We start from the raw sequence: 22,292 nt of genomic DNA, 5'->3' as shown, positions 1-22,292 counted from the left end.
GTGTTTTTATGTAGTATTAATTAGTAATTATACAGCATTAATTGTGTAACTGGACATGGCAAGCTAATGCACTCTATCACTTAATGCAAACTGCTTCATTAAATATTGTTCATGACTTTTAACAGCCTCTTCTCCAGACTTTAGGACAAATAAAAATGTGGACTTGATCTTGGTGAAGGCAAGATGAACTGGTTTCAAATGATTCAAGCTATAAAGCAGAGGTGTGTATTGGGGCAGGGACACAACAAATAAAGTTAAGTGAGCGGGTGGTTTTCACTCATGCTGGTGGGAGTGTGTGCGCCGTCAGACACGGAGCTTATAACAATAACACGGCAACGTTCAGTGACATGGAAGCGTACTGATTGCAGAGCTGTGCCCTCGCGGTGTCTGGTTGAAATTGGGCTTTTCTTCTAACCATCTTTCTTTCTTTCCTTCCTTCTGTCTTTCCTTCATTTCTTCCATCCTTCCTTCCTTCTTTCTTTCCTTCCTTCTGTCTACCCTCTCTCCCTCCCTCTCACACTCTCCTCCTTTCTCCTTTCCTCTCTCTATCCTTTGCTCCATTCCTCTTTTCCTTCCTCCCTTCCTTCTTTTCTTTCTTTGTCTCTTCCTTTTCATTTCTTTCTTTTCTTTCCTTCCTTCGTAGAACTATAATGGATGGTTATAATCAGTAATAACAGTGGGAGTGGGATTCTCTGCTGTGTAATTTCATTACAGAATGTTTATTGAACTTGAATCTTAACACTTTCATTAATTGTGCGTTTGCATTCTTCTCCGGTTGCCTAGTGCTAATTTTAAGTCTTGTGCGTTATCCTTGTTCTTTCTCTTTGTGCATCAGGACTGCAAGGTCTTAACTCTGTCTCTCAGCTCAGCAGTGTGGTAAATCCTAGACTTAACACAAACCTGTTTTCATTTCAAACAGAAGCAGAGGAATTACATTAGTTACGCTTTGCAAATCGGCAAAGCAAAACTATTTATCGTGATATCCAGAAGCAAAAAATTATGCTCGTGTGTCATACAGGAGCTTTTTTTGTACTTTAGTTATCAAATTATCAGGTTGTTTAATTGGACAACACCAATATTATTCCAAAGCTAAAGTAGCACTGGCTTTTTGGAAAGGTAGGATTGAAGTGGAAATGATACATTTTCAACATCTTTCGGGATGAATATTAAACCTCCAGGCCATGTAGCAAGAGACAGCGCTACTCCATCACTCCTTAAAACTTCCATTTCAAGGGAATGGCTACGTGCATTAAACTCTTATTCATGACGCACATGCATGCAGGAGTATTATATTACTCTAAATCTACTTTATTCACATTTTCATAAGTTAGTTTGTTGTGCAGGTCAGCAGAGAGCAGCATGTTTTTTTTTTTTTTTTTTTTTTTTTTTTTTTTTTTTTTTTTTTTAAACAGTATGTTTGTGTTAGGCTCTTTGTACTAAGTTTGCATACACAGTGGTGTAATTTGCTTCCTGCGGGAACACGGATCTGCTGCAGTTTATACAGGGAAACTGTTAGGATTACAGCTAACTGGAGGAACTAAATACGTTAACTAGTTTTTAATTGTTATCCTACTGTGGAGTATTGCGATCTAGGTCCTATAAGAAATCTAAATATTGTATGTGCTTTGAGCATTTGATGAATCACATTTATGCATTATGCAATAAAATTATGAAAGGCAATTCTACCCGTGTCACAGGCGTTAATGTGCAAGGTGTATTGCAGCCCCAGTATGTAGCAGTGTGATTCAGATGTAGTTTTCTGTCCATATTATGCACCCTAATAGTTAGTGGATGAAAGTACACTTGTTAGAGGTGTTAGAGTTTGAAAGTTTCATGGTATGATGACCTAGTGTAAAAATATCAAGGTGTTAACCCACTGTTTAAAAATACGTAAGCCAATGATGCAAATTAAAGGAATTTATGATGAATTTGTTTTATTATGAGTTCTTTGTACAAAAGTCTCTTTGCACAAACTTGTGTGTGTAACAAAAACCAAAATGAATCAATAAAGATCCAATCCCATCATTGTTGTTGTTTTTGAGAGCGACTTTTCCATAAAATCTTTTATTGTCAGTATTTATTGTGGCGGCGTTATAAGCTAAAGTTTTAGTCAGCAGTGCCATTTCATTTTGTCAGTTTGATAAGATTGTGTATGATAAAGTAACAAACATGTTAGCAGTGACAGCTGACGTAGCAATGTAACATGTTTATAAAATCAGCGGGTTAGCAGCCAAAGGACCTTCAGTGCAGTCACGATCCCTGTGTGGAGAAATAGAGAAGCCGCAGTGTGATTTTAGGGGCGGTCCAGAGGGACGGGTTTCAAAGTATTTGGGGAGTCTGTTCTTCCCTCTGACAGGAGTGGAACCCAGTGTGGTCTTTTGTAGCCCAGCCAACCTCAAGGTTAGACATTGTGTGATCTGAGTTGCCTTTCTGCTCACCACGGTTGTAAAAAGTGGTCATTTGAGTCGCTGTAGCCGTCCCGTCAGCTCGAATCAGCCTGCTAATTCTACACTGATCTCTCTGAACAACAAGGCGTTTCTGCCTGCAGAGCTGCTGCTCTCTGAATGTTTTTTGACTGTTGTGTGTGAAAATCCCCAGGGATCAACAGTTTCTCAAATACTCAATCTAGAGACCTTGATTGAAACCTTTCTTTGTTTGGGTGTGATTAGTTTCTTCAGGCTGTTGATTATAGTGATGAAGTGACTAGGTCTCAAATAAAATACTGAGATTATGCATCAGTATGTACCTTTATGGCTACTATACAAAAATGGTTTTTTAAAGGTTCATTGGATATTTAAAGTTTCTAAAAAAATGAGGTTTTACTAGGAACCCTCTCGGGTAAGGAAAATCCGGTGTTGGTTCTACATGGGCTTTTACATTCTACATTGGATTCTGCAGCCACTTAAGATTTGGTTTGAAAACCATCTTTTTTTGTATTGTATTTTAATATCTTGATGTGGCACATTTATCAAATAGGCTCAGAAGCACCAACACTTTTACCCTTATCTATAAGGCAAATTACTCAGAGACACGTTGGAAACTTTCCTGATCCTATTCGTTACGAGTTCTTGTAACACTCTTGCCGCTCATATGTACAATATAAATACAAAGATTTTTAGTTCCTTTGTTTATTAGAGCAATGTGGCAAAATTACTGCAGTGACTGTTTCTGACAGCATTCTTTTTCCCAAAAGGATTTAGTCATAACCATGTTTTCTAAAGTTTGCCTTCAAACTTGAAAATCAGCAGCACAGCACAATCATTTTCAAAGATTTTTGGTGTTAAAATGAACCACTAAAGTGATGAACTCAATCAGTTTAAACTTTGAATTGGAAATCAACCAAAGGTTAATATACTCAGTATCACCGATGTAAATATCACAGATTCTGGTTGTGTGTGTGTGTGTGTGTGTGTGTGTGTGTGTGTGTAAGAGAAAGGAATATGAGTGTTTAAACTCCATGGCCGAGAATAGGCTCATTTCTCACAGGCGATTGCTGGTGAGGAAATACAGCCTAAATTGAATTAGTTTACATGAGGGGATGAAAATTGAAATATGGATTGGGGTTGCAAATGCCTGTCTACGCTCTCATATATGGGATGAAATATATTATTGCGCTCTCATATTGCATGTGCTTGTGTGGGGTTTTTTTTTTTTTTGAAGCAGCGTGTTTAAAGAGCACTTGGCTGCTGGTTTTGTTTGTCATGAAGGTCTAATAAATGGTATTGCTATTTAAAAAGTTTGTATTTTAGGGAATTCAGGTGCATTTTAGTGTGTTTGATGGGTTTATATTGTATGTGAGAGGCAGATTTTATCTTTTCATATAGGGGATCTTTCATAGAAAGCTCAGTCGCTCTACCAGACAAGCATGCCACTGTCACTTACTATATACGTGAATCCACATCCTGCACATTAAAGCTCTTTCACAGTGACGCATTAGATTAAAGGCTTAGATAAAGAATTGCTTTTAACACGTGTACGCAAGTTGGTTGCCGTGTGTATCCTTCGGTCATTTGGCGCGTCACTTGTGCAAATTTTCAGAAATTTAAGCTACATTTAAGCTACAAGCTAAGCTATTTGTGTGGTGCAATAACAAAGTAAATAGTGGTAGCATAGCACCATGTGACACTGTGTAACTAACTAAACAAACTAGAGTTGTGTCTCAAATCACATCATATGCACTATTCTAGACCATTATTGATTACTAACACTCCTGTGACAGTGAGCATTTGAATTTTAAAAACCTCTCACAGCCTTCAAACCTATGGAAAGATCTATTTTGTATACCAGTTTTCTGGATTTTCTAGATTACTCAGTACTTTCGAATGTAAGGTCAGAGTTTTTGATTTGAGAAGCAGCTCATGACAGCAATCATGACGACGGCAGGAAGTTTCAACAGAGCTTGTCAGGGTGTTTAACATTGCTGTGCGTGAAATCGCGAAACATTTTAAAGTTCGACATGGAAACCTGACTGACAGGGATGTTTTGGCTCTCGTGTATTCTAGTGACTGTCTCTCTTTCTACTTCAGATGTACATAAAGTACTCAGGCGAGGGTGTGAACAATGCCACTTGTTCGCACCCACACGCATGAAGTCATGCATGAAGAATAAACCAGGCTTAAAGGTGCAATAGTCAATTTTTTTTATTTCTTACTTGTACAAATAACCAGCAAAATACGTAGAACATGATAAAATAGTGGTTTAAACCATGATCGGGCAAAACTATTTTGTGGCTGAGAAATCTCATTTGGAAAACTAACATCTGGTCCAGAATTCTTGTTTGTTTTTGTATTGGCCTCCCATTTTTATAGACACAGAGACATCAGTAGTGTTTATATGTCTATTGGTAATGTTTTGGCTTTGTGTCATTTACTCCTTCAGTATTTTACAGGAATGCTCATTCACAAGTTGATAAACAATGCAGAACAGTGTGCATTTTTGTCTGTATAAAACTAAATAAATCGGCTGCAAACAGGTTTAATATTGTAAACAAAATGTACTTAATGTACTTAAAGCTTAAAAAAATGTATAAATTCTTCCAAAAAATTGATTGAATAAACAAAGTCTCTGACCTGGGGAAAATGATTGATTGTAACATAGTGAGCTCTGTAACAGTGCCTGAGGCATCATTTTAACAGGATATAGAGCTCCAAAGTTGGCTAAATTGCCCAGGTTCCGCTGCTTCGTTCTCGGGCATTGTCGATCATTGTAGTGATGTAGGGCTGTTACTGGAAAGCTACTGTTGAATTTGCTTGTGCTGTTAATATATAGCTATCTGATGCAAGAGTTTTATCATTTTTTTATATTTTGTTTTATTTTTAGACCCTGGCCTAAGAGATTTAGAGGGTGAATAGGGCTGAACTGATATTTTTAGAAAGTTTCTATGGTGAGCTATTATTATTATTTTGTAACGGTCTACACCTTGAAAAACTTATGGGGGCCCATGCCCGTCATTCTCAGTGTGTGGATGAGTGAAAAGATTGAATGTGATAAAGGAAAATACTATTGTTTAAAAATCAACTCTTTAAACTTGAGTGTTAGTGTGAAGCTCTTAATAAAACACCTGCACTTTCCCATAAACCCCCTCTCTCCATCAGGACGCTCTAATACAGAAGTGTAAACCAGGCTTTACACAACATCATATAACAAACTGCACATATAACAGATTTGGTGGATTTTCCATTTCAAACACAAGTTTGTTAGATCACTTCCTTGAAGTCTGCAGGAGATTTGCTCGTAATTGACATCAGCCTGTCTCCTACTGCGCTGCTCATTTAATGTAAAATTCTGTCTTCAGCACAAATGTTCAGCTTCTGAATCACTTCTGTTTTCCAGACATTTCTCCTGTTCTTCTGGCATGTCACAGTCATTAAGATGTCCTCCTTATTTCCGGTGATGTCCTGGCATCTGTTCTTTCCTATAAATACCTGGGAAGATCTCCTCCGGAGTTTGTGTTCAACTTTCCTGACTGATTATTGTTGAATTGGCTCTCTCTCCCTCAACATCAGAGAAGAGATATATATATTATACACACACACACACACACACACACTCAGACTTATTGTGTTTCGCTTTGACCTGTCAGGTGTGATCTCTTCATTAGTATTCATGTAAGAGGAAGATTGCTGCAGATATGACGGATGGTATTTGGAGAGAGAGGAATGGAGAGAATGAGAGAAAGCGACTGGGAAAACGAAAGGCCAAGAGATTGTGAGGAGATATGGAGAAGTGGCATTTCTACACCTTCAACAATTTTGTGTGAGATTCTGCCGGATATGCAGAATGGGTGGCATTTGAGTTTTAGCGTAACCCTGCGTGTGTGTGTGTGTGTGTTGGAAGGATGGCGGACAGTTTTTTGATGTTGTGTGTTTGTGCTTTACCGTGCTTGACCTCAGCCATTAGAGCTTGTAGAGAAACTGGGGTGTTGTTGACGGAGTCACGTGCTTAAGGTAAAAGTAATAGTAGGAAAAGAGCAGGTGTGAGAGAGGGAGAGCAAGATGCCATTGCCTGATTGAAATCAATACTTCATATGGTTGTGAAATTGCCTTTTTGTTTTTGAGGAATGAGCGAGAGAGAGTGCAGTACGTGTTGCATTGTGCCTTTCAGCTAATACGTCATGACTATACAAAATGTCCCGAGTGTTTAAGAGCTCGGTGTTCACTGATCTTTAAATCCTTGCTCGCTCTGTATTATTTTGAGATTGAACTTTTTCCTAGCTTCACGCACGCACACACACACACACACATACACACACACACACGCAGCGCTAGTCTAACTGCCCAGCCATGAGAACGGTTATTATTTTCTTAAAATGACTTGTTTTGCAAGAACACAGTTCCAGAGTTATGTACCAAACTGTGATAAGACAGAAAGTGTATCATTTACTGCACGAGTGTGACATCAGTGCGTGTTTGGCCATTAAACCTGGAAATCTTCATTTATTCACAGATCAGAGTGAGGGACGTGCTGTAATCTGTTCTACAAACATCATATAGCCAAGTGATTTACACAAAACCACATACTTTTAATTTCTTTGTTTTTGTACATTACACACATTGTGTATATTGATTATTCATATATTTGATTGTGTTTGTTCATATGCGCGCGTGTCCATTTGTGTTTTTGTTTGTGTGTGTGTGTCTTCATTCATGTATGTGTTTGTTTGCGTGGGTTTTTTTGTATTTGTGTGTGTTCATTTGTGTATGTGTGTCTTTTGTGTTTGTCTCCGTCTGTGTGTCTCTGTGCGTGCGTGCGTGTGTGTGTGGCCTGAGCTCATGTTGAACTGGCTGAATGAATGGCAGTGTTTCAGCGTAACCTGAGTTTCAGTGTAATAGATGTGAAAGCAGGAAATGGCATATAAACACATGAGGATGAGGATATTCTCCTCTACTCCACTCCTCTTCCTTCTTCTGTTTCCAGCTGCATTAATTCACTGCCAGTCTGGCAGCAGAAGCTGAAAACACACAACAAGGAAAATAATCTCTCTGAAGAGAAACTTTTCGACACGGCTTGGACTATGTTCAGCTAACGGTAGCCTGCGTTTCCGACAGAGACTCAGGCGGAAGACGACGTTCTCTGCAGGTGCTGGCGCAAATCGTGTTTTTGCTGAGTGTTGGCAGCTAGTTGAATACACAGTTTCTCACACACACACAGACACACACAGTGCTTCGGTGTGCGTAGCGTTAGCCGTGTGAGACGAGTGTGTTTGTGAAACCTATGGGAGACAGCTGTGAGGAAGCCGTATGATCTCCAATCCGCCGACACTTCAGAAAGCCTGAGCGCTGGGAGACGGTCATCTGCAGACTCATTTGTGGAACAGAGCTCAAATGTCACCAAAACAGCATCACTAATAAGCTCTTCAGCTTTGAACAGACAAAAGGCAAGAAACATGCTTCTTGTTCCTCATAAGCTAGACTTTGAAGCTGATTTTACCAGTTAATTGTCACTTTGCAGGAGTTTTGAGCTTTAATTTGCTATAATGAATTGCAGTTTGAGGACGTTTGAATGCATCGTTAGATACAGGTTTGTCTCACTGTCTTAACGAAATGTTCAATGAAGCATGGGTATGATTTCTAGACGTTTTATTGTAAATCAGCAGATGTGAGATGTGTGTCTGAACAAGGAAGCGAGGAAGGTTTATTCGATATGTAAGTGCACAACACAGAAGAATCTATTTTCCCGTATATCATGTTTATACAAACATCTCAGTTAGCCGTTCATGTCTGGCCTTTTCATACGTCTCAAATGTCTCTTTGCCAAATGCAACACTTCAAAAAATAGCTCTAACAATATAGCTGCTAGCAGCGATTATGGGACCAAGCACTTTCTGGCCCCACCTCTTAGCGATGGAGGAATAGCAGAAGGCACTGAAACCAGCGCTTGTTTGCAAGGAGATACTAAACCTGAAGGCAAAATGTCAAACAGTTGCTGAGATATGCCCTCACTTCCTGTTTGGTGACTTCTGAGTGAAAATCTGAGCAAGTTTTGTTTGGTTTGGTCTCATGATGTCATGATCCAGATTTCATGATTGGACAGAATTTGTCCAAACAAACTCAAAATGACTGACTTTCTGTTTGGCAAAACAAAAAGTCATCATCTTTCAGAGAACCAAGGAAAAAGATGGCTCACAAGCTGATGTTCACGAATTTGTGAAAATTGCTCCACGTTGCAGCATTTTTAAATAAAGCTTCCTGTAACTGGCATCGTTTATAAGTGGAAAATTTTGACGTCACACCCTACACAGTTTTTCCTTGTGGCGTAGTCAAGATTTTTATCTACTTTCCAGCTTCCACTAAATGCAGGCCATACAGTGCAGGTCCGAAACAGCAAACACGATACGGATGTAAACACAATAATGGTTGTAAACACGATACAACTCTTTGTGAAAGTGACAGCTGAAGGCGCGTTCGACCAAAAAAAAAAAAAAAAAAATAGCACCACCTAGAGGTGAATTTAGACATTCACGTTCATTCTATAGTCCCAATTTAATGATGAACTCACAAGATCTGTAGCACAAAAGTGAAAAACAGCACAGTTTTTGGGAAAAAAATGTAAAATGGTGGAAATAATACTGTTGTCTACTCTTGAGCTCAGCATAACCCAAACAGTCAGTGCACAGTGGAATCTCATTTCTGTGTCATTCTCACTTGAAAACCATGTGGCAACACTGGTGACTCTGTGGTCCTTCAGCGTTGTCCAGGATGCATGAGGACGCATTAGTGTTGAGCCGCAAGTGTCCCTGTCCACCTCTGCATGTGTCATGAGTCAGTCTCCTCAATGTGTATGACTTCATTTACACTTGTACGCAGCGCTGACCAATTGAGACGCACATTAATACCTAGTGTTATCAGTGTCTCTGTGTGTGTGTGTGTGTGTGTGTGTGTGTGTGAGTGTGTCTCTCAGTCTCTCACGCCCTTGCACGAGCATGTTTGCTCTCTCTCTCTCTCTCTATAGATGTGAAATATCTCTTGTTTCCCCACTTGTGTGGTAATGAGCTTGATGAATATTCATGAAGTGTAGCAGTCGCCAGCACGTGCTTTCAGATTTCTCTGAAATCCTTTGTGATTGTGTGTGTCTGCAGTAGAGGATGATGTCTAGGAGAGCATCTGATGAAGGGGTGTGTGTGTGGGGGTGTGTGTGTGTGTGTGTGTGGGTGTGTGTGTGTGTGTTCGTTCAAGGTTCTGTATTTTTCACATACATTACATACATGTGTTAATGTAGTGAAATGTTTTTCCTTAGTGCCTCAACCCACAGTGCAACAGTGATACATAATAAACAGAATGTAATAAAAGCAGAATATAATGAATAAAATAGAAGAGTAGAATAGAATCTATTAGACAAAATATAGATGTTATACATAAAAATATGTAAAAATGTAAAACTATGTTTATCAGCTGTGTGTGTGTCTCACTGTAACTGTAATGCCATTGGTTATAATGCATTATGTGGTAACTTATCCAGAACTAGTGCACCTCAGCCGGTGTGTGTAGTGCAGCAGGTGGTGGGATTTAAAAATGTGTATTATAGTTACTGCTACAGTTATAGCTAGTAACTACTCATAGCTACTATTATAAATGTATGTGGTAATGTAATAATTTTTAAACACGTTTTTCTGTGCTATGTTATAGATTAGCCCGTTGCAACATTTAAAAAAAAAAAAAAAAAAAAAAGCTCCTTGTAACTGGCTTCGTTTATAAGTGGAAAATTTTGACTACACACACTACACACTTCTTCAGTGTGGTGCAGTCAAGCTTTTTATCTACTTTCTTAAATGCAGGCCATACAGTGCAGGTCCGAAACAGCAAGCTGGTTGTAAACATGATAACGCTCTCTGTGAAAGTGACAGCTGAAGGAACGTTCGACCAAAAAAAAAAAAAAAAAAAAACAACCCTGTCTGTGACACGCAGGTGGTTCATCTATTTTAAGCCTGAGAGGTCACTCCTGAAAAGGTTTGTTGAAAACAGGTGCCCATGCAACTGAGTGACAGGTGTACTAGTGTATTCTGTCATGGAAGCTGGAAGTCTCTATGTAAGACGCCACATACGAGTAGAGATGAACACACGTTCTCATGGAAAAAGAAAATTAGCTGAGAACTTGAGGTCTACTGGGTAAAATATTAAATGAAAAGGTCCAAATAATATGAACTTATTGAAGAATAAATTATTAAATGTATTAATTTAAAAAATTATTACTATTAATAAAAAAATACTGAATTATTTATAAGTTTCAACTATTAAATTTACATAAAGTCAAATTAAAATGAACTAAGTGAATTTATTATATTAATATTTAACTTAAATAAGCATCTTATTTTTGGTTAAAGAAGTCATTTTTAAAACTTCCTTTCAAATTTCAGAGAGTTGACTTGTTGGTTTATTTAGAGATATTTATCGCAGGTCTATGCTTAGTAGAAGTGAAATAATGTGTTTGTGTTCATGCATGAGTCTGCTCAGTTTTCCGAATCACTAATCAGTTTTTTTTATCTGGCTCAAAGCCAGCAAGCTGATGAACACCAATAAGCGATAAGTGTTCACACATCATCGCTAGTTCTCTATGCTAATCATGGGTTTTAATTCAGGCCAACGAGATTCCTACTCGAAATAATTACATTATCATTAAATTAATTATCACTAAATATTTAGTGAGGAATATTGCGTTTTTGTTTTGGGGTGAGAGTTCTGCTGATCGCAGGAGTCCCACTCAAGTAATTGTCTGCCCAAGGTGAGAGCAGAATTATAAATGATTGTTGGTAATCCTGCATGTGAAAAAAATTGGACGGAAGAGAACATTTTTATTGCTCTGACTGACTGCATGTGTACACTTCATGCCACATTTTATGCCATTGTACCTTTTAGTAGCTTGATCAGACTTGGTCATGTGGCTTAGATATTAGTTGTAAATGCAACAATCTCAATGTTTTTATATTTTGATATTACCAATATCAGATCTACTATTGGATGCAAAAGTATGGACGTACGTCCAGTTGTAAAGTCTCCAAACTTAATTAAATTGTTAGGCATTAATTGATGTCTACAAAGCTATAAAAATATAGCAAACATATCCAAACCTATCAGAGTACTTCAGCAGTTTCCACTGTCCATAATGTCATTAAGAAATGGCAGTTAAGAGGAAATGTGGATGTCGAGGCAAGACCAAGAAAACCATCACATTGAACTGCCAGTATGCTGGGAAGAAAGGCAAAGCAAAACTCCCAAGTGACACTGAGGAGCTGCAGGAAGGTTTAGTTGACACAGGAGTGGAGGTGCACTGTTCTGCTCTGCAGCATTGCTTGCACAAACATGATCTGCATGGAAGAGTCATCAGAAAGAAACCTTACCTGTGACCTCATCACAAAAGTCAGCGTCTGAACAACATCTAGATAAACCAGAGGCATTTTGGAAGCAAGTGCTCTGGACTGTCTTTATGCTGAAGTGAAAATGGAGCTCGCAATCACAAAAATGTTTGTTTGGAGGGAAAAAAAAAAAAGGAGCAGCAGTTGATGAAAAGAACACCTTGCCAACTGTTAAGCATGGGGGTGGATCTTTTATGTTTTGGGCTTGCGTGGCAGCCAGTAGCAGAGGAAACAATGTATGTCGCAGTAAATATCAGCAAATTCTCGAAGCAAATGTGAAGCAGTCAGTCAGAAAACTGAAGCTGAAAAGTCGATGTCTTCTACAGCAGGACAGTGTTCCAAAACCTTCCTCAAAGTCCTCTACAAAATACTTCAAGAAGTGCAAGCTGAAGCTTTTGGAATGACACTCACAGTCCCCTGACCTGAACATCATTGAAAATATATGGGTAGTGTATAGGAGTGTGTGGTAATCCATCATGTAACTCAGCACATGAAAGTGGGTGGGGTTTTTCTGGAGGTCAACGTGTGGTGATTAGTGATGGGTGATGATGGAAGCGTGACGTTGTGGGATAAAAGCCCTGATGTTGGATTGGATCAGAAATGGTCAGATCATGCGTCTTTCGTGTTACTGTTTAACTGTGCTAAGCTGGACTAGATCAGTCGTGTTCTTCAGTCTGGTGATGTTGACCGATGATGACATTTTGCCGTGACATCCACAGAGCTCATCCATCCTGTGAGATTTGTCACGTTACTGTGATCCCAGGTTTGTGCTTTGTGGTAAAATGTGACTGCAGATCTGTGAGGAGTTTGGAGTCATGTTAATGCCATCTGTGCATTAACTGTTTGTTTTTTTAATCACAGCAGACTTTGTCAGACAGCTTGTCTTTTTTTTCTTTACAGACAGGACAAGAGCTGACCTTCATTCACTCAGCCAAATTTCCTACTTCAGGCTACATGAAGATGAATAGAAATAAACCCTGTAGATAATAAACACAGTCACATAAAACAGCCCTACTGCTCTTATTTCTCTCATCTACTCAGCACTCTCTCTCTGTGTGTGTGTCTCTTTCTCCATCTGTCTCTTTCTGTCTTTTTCCCTATTGTTTCTCCCTATCTGTCTGTCTATCATTTTCCCCTGTTTCTCTCAATCTGTCTTTCTCTCCTTGTCTGTCTCTGTCTGTTGGTCTGTCTTTCTCTCTGTTGTTTCTCTCTGTTGTTTCTCTGTCTCTCTCTCTCTCCTGTTTGTTTGTCCTTCTCTCTCACTCTCTGTCTCTCACTCTTTCTGTCTGTGTCTGTCTGTCTTTCCCTCTCTCTCTATCATGCTCCCCTTTTTCTGTCTGTCGTTCTTTCTCTCCCTTCCTGTCTGTTTGTCTGCCTCTCCCTCCCAGCTCTCCCCCTCTCTCCCCTTTTTTCTTTCACTCTCTCTGTCTCTTTGTCGACCTCCTGCTGTCGTGTTTTTAACAGCTCGTTAAGCCATCTGCAAAACCTTTGATCTCTTACCATCCGCACACGGCAGCCATGTGGAGGAGTGTGTGTGTGTGTGTGTGTGTGTGTGTGTGTGTGTGTGTGTGTGTGTGTGTGTGTGTGTGTGTTTATAAAGGCTCCTAAGCTCAAAAAACATGTGTGAATTTTGAAATGCACTTCACACATGATTGAGGTAGTGGTGTGCTATTTTTTAAATATATATAAACAGGATCAGTGATGAATCCATTTGCATCTTTCCGTATCTTTAACAAACTCCTTCGTTAGTCGCTGTTCTGGTTTATGAGGTCCACTGAAAATCAGATTTTCTGATAGGCTATAATTAGTGTGTCGGAGCACGGATAGAATGAAAAGTAAGTTTTAAATAAAGGGAGTATTCGTGGAGTTGGCTGAAGTTGTAGTCAACAAATCATTCTCATGGAGGTCTGGAGCTACCAGTCCCCGAGTGATGAGGCACCCTGTAGAGGGACACTTACACCACACCACAGGTCATAGATGGCGCAAGATGAGCCAGAAGGACGTGTATGTGTCTCAGTGCACGCAGAACTGAAGTGTTTTCACACACAACACTTTCACTTAACAGCTCTGTGTTTTTGCAAACGCAAGTCGTGGTACCTTACAGTCATTTTACTGTTTTTACTGATCACTCTCACTGATAAAGCCTTGCTCAGGTCTAGTTAGTAACTCTTTATAGAGTACGTACAGCATCTCTATTGTGTGTGTCCATCATAAGATAACCTCAGATAAACATTCTGAGTCAAAGTTCATTTTAAAAAATTTGTAGAAACACATCGTAGTGATTGTAATCTCTGAGCTGATCGTACGAGCTGAGTGCTAGTGACATTACAGCACTTGCGTAAGCTGTTCATTATCAGCTGTCTTTAGCCAAGCTGTCTGTGATAGTGAAACACTCGCTGCCATCACAGCCATCAAAGTACTTCCCACGTGACAGCTTCTCAGTGCAGTTCCTGTAGGAGTTAATGTGTTTCCAGTTACTCTACACAATCCAGCACAGTTCCTGATGTTGGGGTTCTGATGATAGAAGCACCTAACGGTGCTTTCATGTTCAGGCTGGTTGGTGTGTTTCCCCCTCAGTGTGGTTCGTTTAGGCGGAGAGAGCACAGCAAACACACTCTGGTGTGAACCAGAACAATGCCAAGCGAACTCTAGTGCAGTTCCATTGCAGTGAGAAAGCGATTCGACCCTGAATCGACCCGACTGCAGGAAGTGAACCCAGCGTGCCGTGTATTGCGGGTCGTGAGTGACATTTTTGAAAGATGTGAGCTGCAAACTGATCAAAAGAACCAAGCTGTAGTGCTGCAGAACTGTGATGTGTTCTGGATATTTGGACTAACAACAACAAAAAAAGAAAATACACACTGCATTCAGTACCCCAAATGTTTTAACCTATTTATTTATGCAATTATTTAATCATTTATTTGGCCCCAGCTCAGTGTTCTCAAACAGACTAATAAGTGTTCAAACACCTTGAGAAACGTCACATGGCCCTGAGCCAGCCTAATCATACAGAGATAGACGGAACTTTCTGGAGACAGATTAGTTGCCTGGTTGTCCAGACAACCTACACACTAGTCCATTTAAAAATATTAAGGTAAAAATTCTTTTAGCCTGAAAGATAACCACTTTTTGGTTTGACTTCATTAATTGATTAGTAATTGCCTTTCGATCATTTCAGGGAACGTAACATTCTGTAATGGCTGAAATATGATTCACTAATTCTAGCCCATGAATCGACACTGACTTTTAAACGTCCTTGTATTGCCCGAGGGATGTTTTTGAAAAACGAACTCCAAAATCGGCGTCTTTCATCCTCCCGGTTCCACCTCACTGCTCTGACATTGCTCCGCACTCCCTCATTTACGTCTCCTCTTCCTTCAAAGCGAATTCTGTCCTTCAAGGCCCTGAGGGTCACATGACTTTCCCCATCAGCGTCTGATCACCTAATGATCTATCGGCGTGATGAAAGCCGGGCAGGAGGCAGCTGATGAGATGGCATTGTGTTTAGTGGTGAAGGCTGTTAAAAAGCATTAGAGACTTGTGACAAGTACACACACACACACGTCAGTGCCTTTTAAAGTTCTCTAATGTCTCAGCCTCTTCTGGGGAGCAAAATCAATGACCAGTGGTAAGCTCATTCTCCCGGCGTCTCTCTCTTCTCTTCATTTTCTCACTTATTTAATTGCACTTTATCACTCTTTTCTTCGTTCCTTTGGCTGTTCTAAATTTGGGAGGAATTTGGACAGCTGATCAAAACAATTCCTGTTCATGTGACTTGAATAAGGGTGTGAATGATGCAGTATTAATATTCATGATTTTAAGGGTCTGTGCACACAGTTTTGAAGTGTAATATAAGGTGCTAAGGTTCAGGAATCTTTTGAGGGAAAACAGAAGCGTTATACAGAGTGTCCCGAAAGTCTCCATGCATAGGGGACTGTGTACACCAACACTGTGTCAGTTGTGCTTTCGTCAGTGGATGTTCATGAACGTTCACTTCTCGGTCGGTCCGCAACACTTCCAGCCTTTTTGAATTTGTTAATAAGTTTGGCAACAGTGTCGTGTGTGTGGTGCTTGCCATGTTTCCTGTTAAAGTACATCGCAACCTTGCAACAGCTTCCCGATGGAGCCATGAGAATGATTTCAATACGTTCTTCTTCTTAAAGCTATCTGAAAAAATATATAATGTAAACTAAGTATGAAGAATTTTGGAAGACATTTTGCTAAAAAATGTGGAGACTTGGCACACCCTGTAGATACGTTCTGCTCTTCTGGCCAAAAAAGGTTTTAGTAATTGCAGCAATTATAGCAAGATTCACCATTTTGTTTGGAAGCACATTAAAGGTTCCTGACAATAAGTCTCTAGATTCCTTAAAAGGTTCCTGTAGTGAAAGCACTTCCTTGACAGCGCTTAGTTCACTGCTGTAGCATTTCTCCCTCCACAGGTATCAGCTGTACTCTCATAAGTTCAGGGATGGACAGATGATAAATTGTTTGCACCAGTTCCATGATTTGGTTGCCAGGAATCTGACTCGGCTAAAAAAAAAAAAAAAAAAAAAAAAAGTTGTATTTAACACAATGTAATAATGTATCACAGGCTAGTTAGCTAGGAAAGTGCGTTCATACTGATTAACAGAAACAGATACGTTTATGATTATTGTCCTCATCCAACAAAGTTTGTAATGTACGCATAGAGCCAGCAAAGTTATGGCAATGTTCTAGAACTGTGGTGTTCTCGCCTTACATGTAAAAGATATTATTTTAGTATGGTTAGCATCTTTTTCTCTTGATATGTTTAACTGGATGTGACAGAGTGCTTGGGTTGTTGGTGTTTCCACATTCCTGATTCTGATTCATCTGTCTTACATGTGTGTTATCGTCGAGAGATTGCGAGTTCGATTCTCAGCGATATCAGCTATCTATGGAAGCAAGGGAGCAGAACTGGTTGTGCTTCCTGGGAGGGAGGGATGGCAGACTCTCTCTCCTGTCAATCACAGCGACACTAGCCAAACATAGGCGTCTGTGAGCTCCTGTATGAGGAAGAGGGCTGATAGCGTTTTCTTACACTCTGAGACGCAGCATGAGCAGAAGTGAAACACTGCTATGTACCAAATGAAAACTATCGCGAAAGTCAGTAAGGAGTAGGGTCTTATGTTATTGTTCAGGTTGGTGAACATAATGTCTGCAAAATAAAAACTAATAGGCAAACTAATTGCCCCAGACATGAAACCTGCTTGTCCTGGCTGCTCGGTTGCTGAAATGTCCACTGCTGTGTGTTAGAAAAGTGTCTGGTTTCTGTGGCTACACTGCTCTCTCCTTTTCACTCACACTCTCTCTCTCTCTCTTTCTCCCTCTGACAGCACTGCTGTTGATCATGACAGTAAATCAGTGGCGTTTAAAACACATTTGTGCGTTTGATGTGCTTCCCCACCATCGAGCAGCAGAGATACATGGAGGCACGCATGCAAATACACATGCCTTTACTCTCGGGGAATAAACTCTTTCTCTCAACCGTTTTCTCTCATTCCTTTCATGCCCCATCTCATCTTTCTCTGTCGCTTTCTTTCCTTTGGTTAATTCATCTTCCGCTGTTCCTTCTGTCGTCTTTTTTTGTAATCCTTTCGTTTCTAGCCAGTTGCATGGATTGTTACTTCTTACTTTCATTGTGTGTTTTTGTTCTTTTTTTCAGTCCACCTTTTTTTTCCCCCCTGAATGTTTCAGTAGTTGCTTTGGTATTTGTAAATGTACAGTGTGTTTCAGGGAATATAGAACAGCTAAAGAAAAAGAAAGCCTGAATATCTGTACCGATTTAATTTACAGTGTTCTGCAATTGATGTTACAAGAATTTGATCATGAAAGTATGAGGGGAAAAGCTTGTCAGTAGAAAGTTGAGGAATTTTTTTCATGTGTGTGTGCGTGTGTATGACTAATTCTCCCCCTACCTTGTCATATCAGTTCAGAACGAGAGAGCGAGAGAGAGATTCCTGAACCGTCGATGATTCAGCACAGAATGTCTTTAATGTATACATACCCCGAAACACATTTCACTTAGCACTTAATCCAACTTTACTGCAAAAGAAAAACACGCCTCCACAAACATGTTCTTATCCCATGTGTGTGTGATTTATTCCAAGTACATGACTAAAAGTTGCTTTCAGTGGTTCACAATGTTGACCTAATCAATCTGCCTGCCTGTCTGTTTTACAGAGACTTCAATCACCTGTTTTTTATTTCAAGGTCACAGACTTGGAAATGTCTTTATATAACCAAAAATGCCATAACTGGGAACAATTTTACCGTAATATCTGGGTTCCAATTATTCTTATTCAGAAATTGAAATGTCAGTGAAGTGTCTTTTTGTGCTTCTTTTTAAGATGGTGCTTAAAATTGGTATTTGAATAAGGCACATTGATGTTGTGCAGAACTGTCTGTTCGTTCTGTAGGTCAGCCGGCAGCATGATAAATCAAATAAACCTCAAACACATAGATGCTTTGTGAATTAGAGCTGTGTGAGGAGCCTTTATACTTCTTTATTTACTTTTCTTTTAATTCATCCTTATTTTTTTCTTTCTGATCCCCCACCCACCTTCTCTCACAGATATTTCTCTTTACTGGCTAGGGGTGGGTGAGGTGAAAAAAAAACAACTATTTTTATTCTTAAGAATAACATTTTTATTTTTAATGAACAAATGTATAAGATATATATAATTTTTTTAAAACTTTTTTTTGTATTTAGTTAAAAAAATAATAATAATGGAAAAAGAGAAAAACAATTAATATCTGTAAAAACTATTTGCAATTTTAAAGTTTAAGTACAAAATTTTAACATCACATCAGCTGCTTCCAGTCAGCTTGCAATCATTATTTTTTAAAATTTTATAAAACGATATCATGATTTTGGCTATCTTGGAAATAATAATAAATTTTTTTATTACTAATAATAGACTTATTATTCTGTAAGAAGCCAGAAGTGGTCAAATAGGACATGAATGAATTTCACTTGCTGGAAAAGTGGATCGGAAAAATGTAAAATAACTCACACACTGTTCATTTTGCTTTCTTGACAGTTATCTAGAGTACTTTACCCTAGGTCTAGTTTAACATTCGCGTGAACTGTGGATGTGTGGACGTGTCAGTAGGAAAAGTTGTGTATGAAGTGGATGCTTGGCTGCAGTCATTTCAGTGTCACTCTCATTTCAGCAGCATCACACTAGAACAGCTGTTTTATTTGCTCACAGGCCAGCTGGGCGATTTTCCACATTCTGCACCTTCTGAGAGAGATTGCTCAATTATGCATGCCTTTCTGAGATAAACTGAGAGGTCTCGCAGCTTTTGCACGCTCAACTTATCGGTAAACTAGCAAGGAAACAAGAAAGCGGTGAAAATAGCCCTGAAAAATCCATCACTTCATGTGATTTTGAACAATGCTCAAGTCGTACATCTCCTGTTGTTTACGCTAACGGGAGTCTAACGGGAATTCCCCTTTTCGTCTCTGTTCTGCTTACAGGTTCCTGAGAGGAAAACCGGAACAGCACACTACTGAGACATAGAGACAGATATATACACACACCGCCCCGACCTATGGGGAGAGAGACGGAGTGACTGAGACACACACTCACCTGGCTTGGCAATGGATACACCTGCCTCACCAGATGTTTAATGGACTTTGATCTGAAATAGGTAAGAAGCGTGAGAGAGAGTACAGAGGTGCAGTGTAGCAGAGAGATGGGGGGAAAGTAAGTAAAGATTTTTCAGGAAGTGAAAGAAGACTAACAGATCGAGGAAATTTCACAATGCTGGGAATTAAGAGGAGAGCAGAACGGGTAAATACCAGAATAAAGAACAGAGAGTGATGTATAATTTTACCTCCTCAAACTAGCAAACTGTTTAGTCAGTGTTATAGATTTAACAAGCGAACATGTCTGTATGTTGATTGATCTAAAGCAAATTCTTGTTTAGACAACATGAGTCATTTAAAAGTAAAGAAGTGCTACTTGGTTAAAGTTGATTTGACATCACTTGCTGAACTTCGGGTTGAGGAGTCCTTCCAGACTTTCTAAGTAGGAATTCTGGGTTGATGGGCGTCCCCCAACCCCCACCTTATGGTCTTAAAGTAGCCTAGGTTTTGTGAATATTAATAAAAATAAAAACACTTGTGCACATTTTTGTCATCTCTTGCCTACCTGTGCACGTGGAGCAGTGTGAGGGGGCGTGGTCATTAAAAATGAGTGCCATACACACAGGAAGCGTGGAGCACTGAAGCAAGTGGGCAGAAAAACCGTCTCACGTGAGAGAAAGCAGTTCAGTTCTGCGAGCACTGAGCACTAAGAAAAGTGCATTTCACACTTACACACCAGCGTCTACACTTTGCTCTCCAGTCGAGTTAATTAGGGTATAAGAGCCATGGCTTAAAGAAAAAAAATCTTTATTTTATTATTATTCTGTCAATTTTTAAAACAAAATTATAAGTAAAAATGCATATTTTTACCATGCTATTTGTATCTGTACCATGCTATGCATTAAAAATGCATTTTCTTTTATACCTACCTGTGATAGCAATAATAATAATAATGTTTATAATAGCAGTAACATCTGTGTGTGTAAACACTGTGGTATTAATAAAGAAAATAAAGTAAAAGAAATAAAATATTGCCATGAAGTTCGCGTCAGTCCACCCCCATAAGATGATTTTGTTACCGACACAGGCCTAGGGGAGAGTGTAGGCTGCTCTGATTCTCTTGATAAAACTGGTGACTAATATTTTTATTCTAATTATAGAAAGATAAATGTTGAAAAGTTTAGACTGGACTAAGTGTGTGTGTGTGAGAGAGACAGGAGAGGCCTGAACGTACAGCAGGAATCATTTTCCCAGTTAAAAGTTCAGGCAGTATTATAGGGAACAGGATGTATGTAGCGCTGTAAGACGAGGCAGTGAGGCTTGAACAGCAGTGGAAATTATCATTATTCTCTTAAACAGATCCTTCCTTATTAAAGTCTACAAGCCTCATGCATAAAGTAGCTGACTTGCAGAATTAACTTGTACACTTGCTCATTTTTTGTGCCCAATTACATTAGAAGGTGACAAGTCTCTGGTGTCTCCTCAGTTTGTGTCTTGGTGGTGTGTCGTGACTGCTGCTGTAGTCGATAGGCAATGGTGTAATTTTTACATAACACCTTGTTTAAATGACTTTTAATATAGCTTCTGGTTCTCCTGATTCAAATGAATTCTTTTACAAGATGTGTCAAACACTGGCTATTCCAACAAGCTTATCCAGACATTAGCTAGCTAACAGATTGGTTAGCTTTAACTCTGGTGATGAGGAGTTTGTATGACTTCAGTCGTCTGTAGGCAGAAATGAAGAGAAGAGGAGCGTGTGTGACTTGATAGTATGCAGCCACAGTTAAAGTGTGACTTCACGTCAGATACTGATGAATGTCCCGGTGGCAAAGTTGCAATATTGTAGTATTTACAGTATATTTTTTGATATGATGCCATAAATCTCCGTATCTTTTCACACTAACAACAATTTTTTTTCACAGGCACTTTGCCTTCCATGTTTGTTTTTCTTGCTTGACCCTCAGTTGATTGGGATGTTTTTTCCGAAAAAGAAAAAGCACTTTTCAGAAAATGGTACTTTTTCCAACTTTGGGCATGTTCCGCTGTAACTAAGAAAATGCTGACTACAGTGAATTTTATTCCACCCTGCAACCGCTTCCGAAAGGATTACATGTAGATCGTGCGTTGGCAGTTGAGGAGGAAAAAAAAAAAAAAAAAAACATGTGGGATGAATTGACTGCTTACATTTGAAGGCAACAGTGAAGATTGTTAGGCTCCTTGCTGTATTCATACTTTGTCTATTGCTCTAATTTGAGGTAAACCTTGTTGAAGATGAGGCGGAGGACAAAACCGGTTCTTCAGGGATAATCTCACCTGGATAGTAAAGAACTGCTGCTGTTATCATAAACACTGTCCTGTGCTCATTCCAGGACTCTTATTCACAATATACACGTGCTGAACATCCTTTTGACACAACTTAGTACTGTTTGCCTTGATATACAGGTGTAGAAGAGGACTAATTTATAATCGCACAATCCGTCACCCAGAAGAGGTCTGGTTTTGAGTCTGGTTAATTTCGAGGTTTCTTCGTCATGTTGTCTCAGGGAGTTTTTCCCTGCCACTGTCACCTCTGGCAGACTTTTTATTGACCTAAATCTAAATCTAGATCTAAATAATAGAAACAGGATCCATTTGAGTGGTTCTGTGTTAACGGCCTTGCTTAATAACTCCACAGTGGTAGCTTGGCAATGCAGGGATTTAAACTCTCAACCATTCTGAATGATGATTTCTCCATGGACCTTGTGATTTGGATTTAGATTTTTCGTTTCTATAACCAGTTTGTATCAAATTTGGTTGTCTTAATGTCACTTGTCGCTGTTGCTGTAATCA

The 22,292-nt window shown here is 39.3% G+C and overlaps 1 protein-coding gene across 3 annotated transcripts in view; it reads left to right on the top strand.

Moving 5' to 3' along the window:
• The window catches only part of spop (speckle type BTB/POZ protein), a 93,956-nt gene that overhangs the window by 3,869 nt on the left and 67,795 nt on the right, over positions 1–22,292 (top strand). The window contains exons 2-3 of one of the 3 annotated variants that reach the window (XM_053239043.1): positions 5,833–5,889; positions 19,353–19,525. The gene's annotated coding sequence lies outside the window, so the exon portion shown is untranslated. Of the gene's footprint in view, positions 1–5,832; positions 5,890–6,026; positions 6,256–19,352; positions 19,526–22,292 lie in introns of those variants that run through there. The other 2 variants (XM_053239042.1, XM_026916186.3) reach the window with 2 other exon arrangements.

The sequence above is a fragment of the Pangasianodon hypophthalmus genome, chromosome 13 (genome assembly GCF_027358585.1).
Source record: "Pangasianodon hypophthalmus isolate fPanHyp1 chromosome 13, fPanHyp1.pri, whole genome shotgun sequence".
Lineage (NCBI taxonomy): Eukaryota > Metazoa > Chordata > Actinopteri > Siluriformes > Pangasiidae > Pangasianodon > Pangasianodon hypophthalmus.
This window is presented reverse-complemented; position numbering and strand designations above follow the sequence as displayed.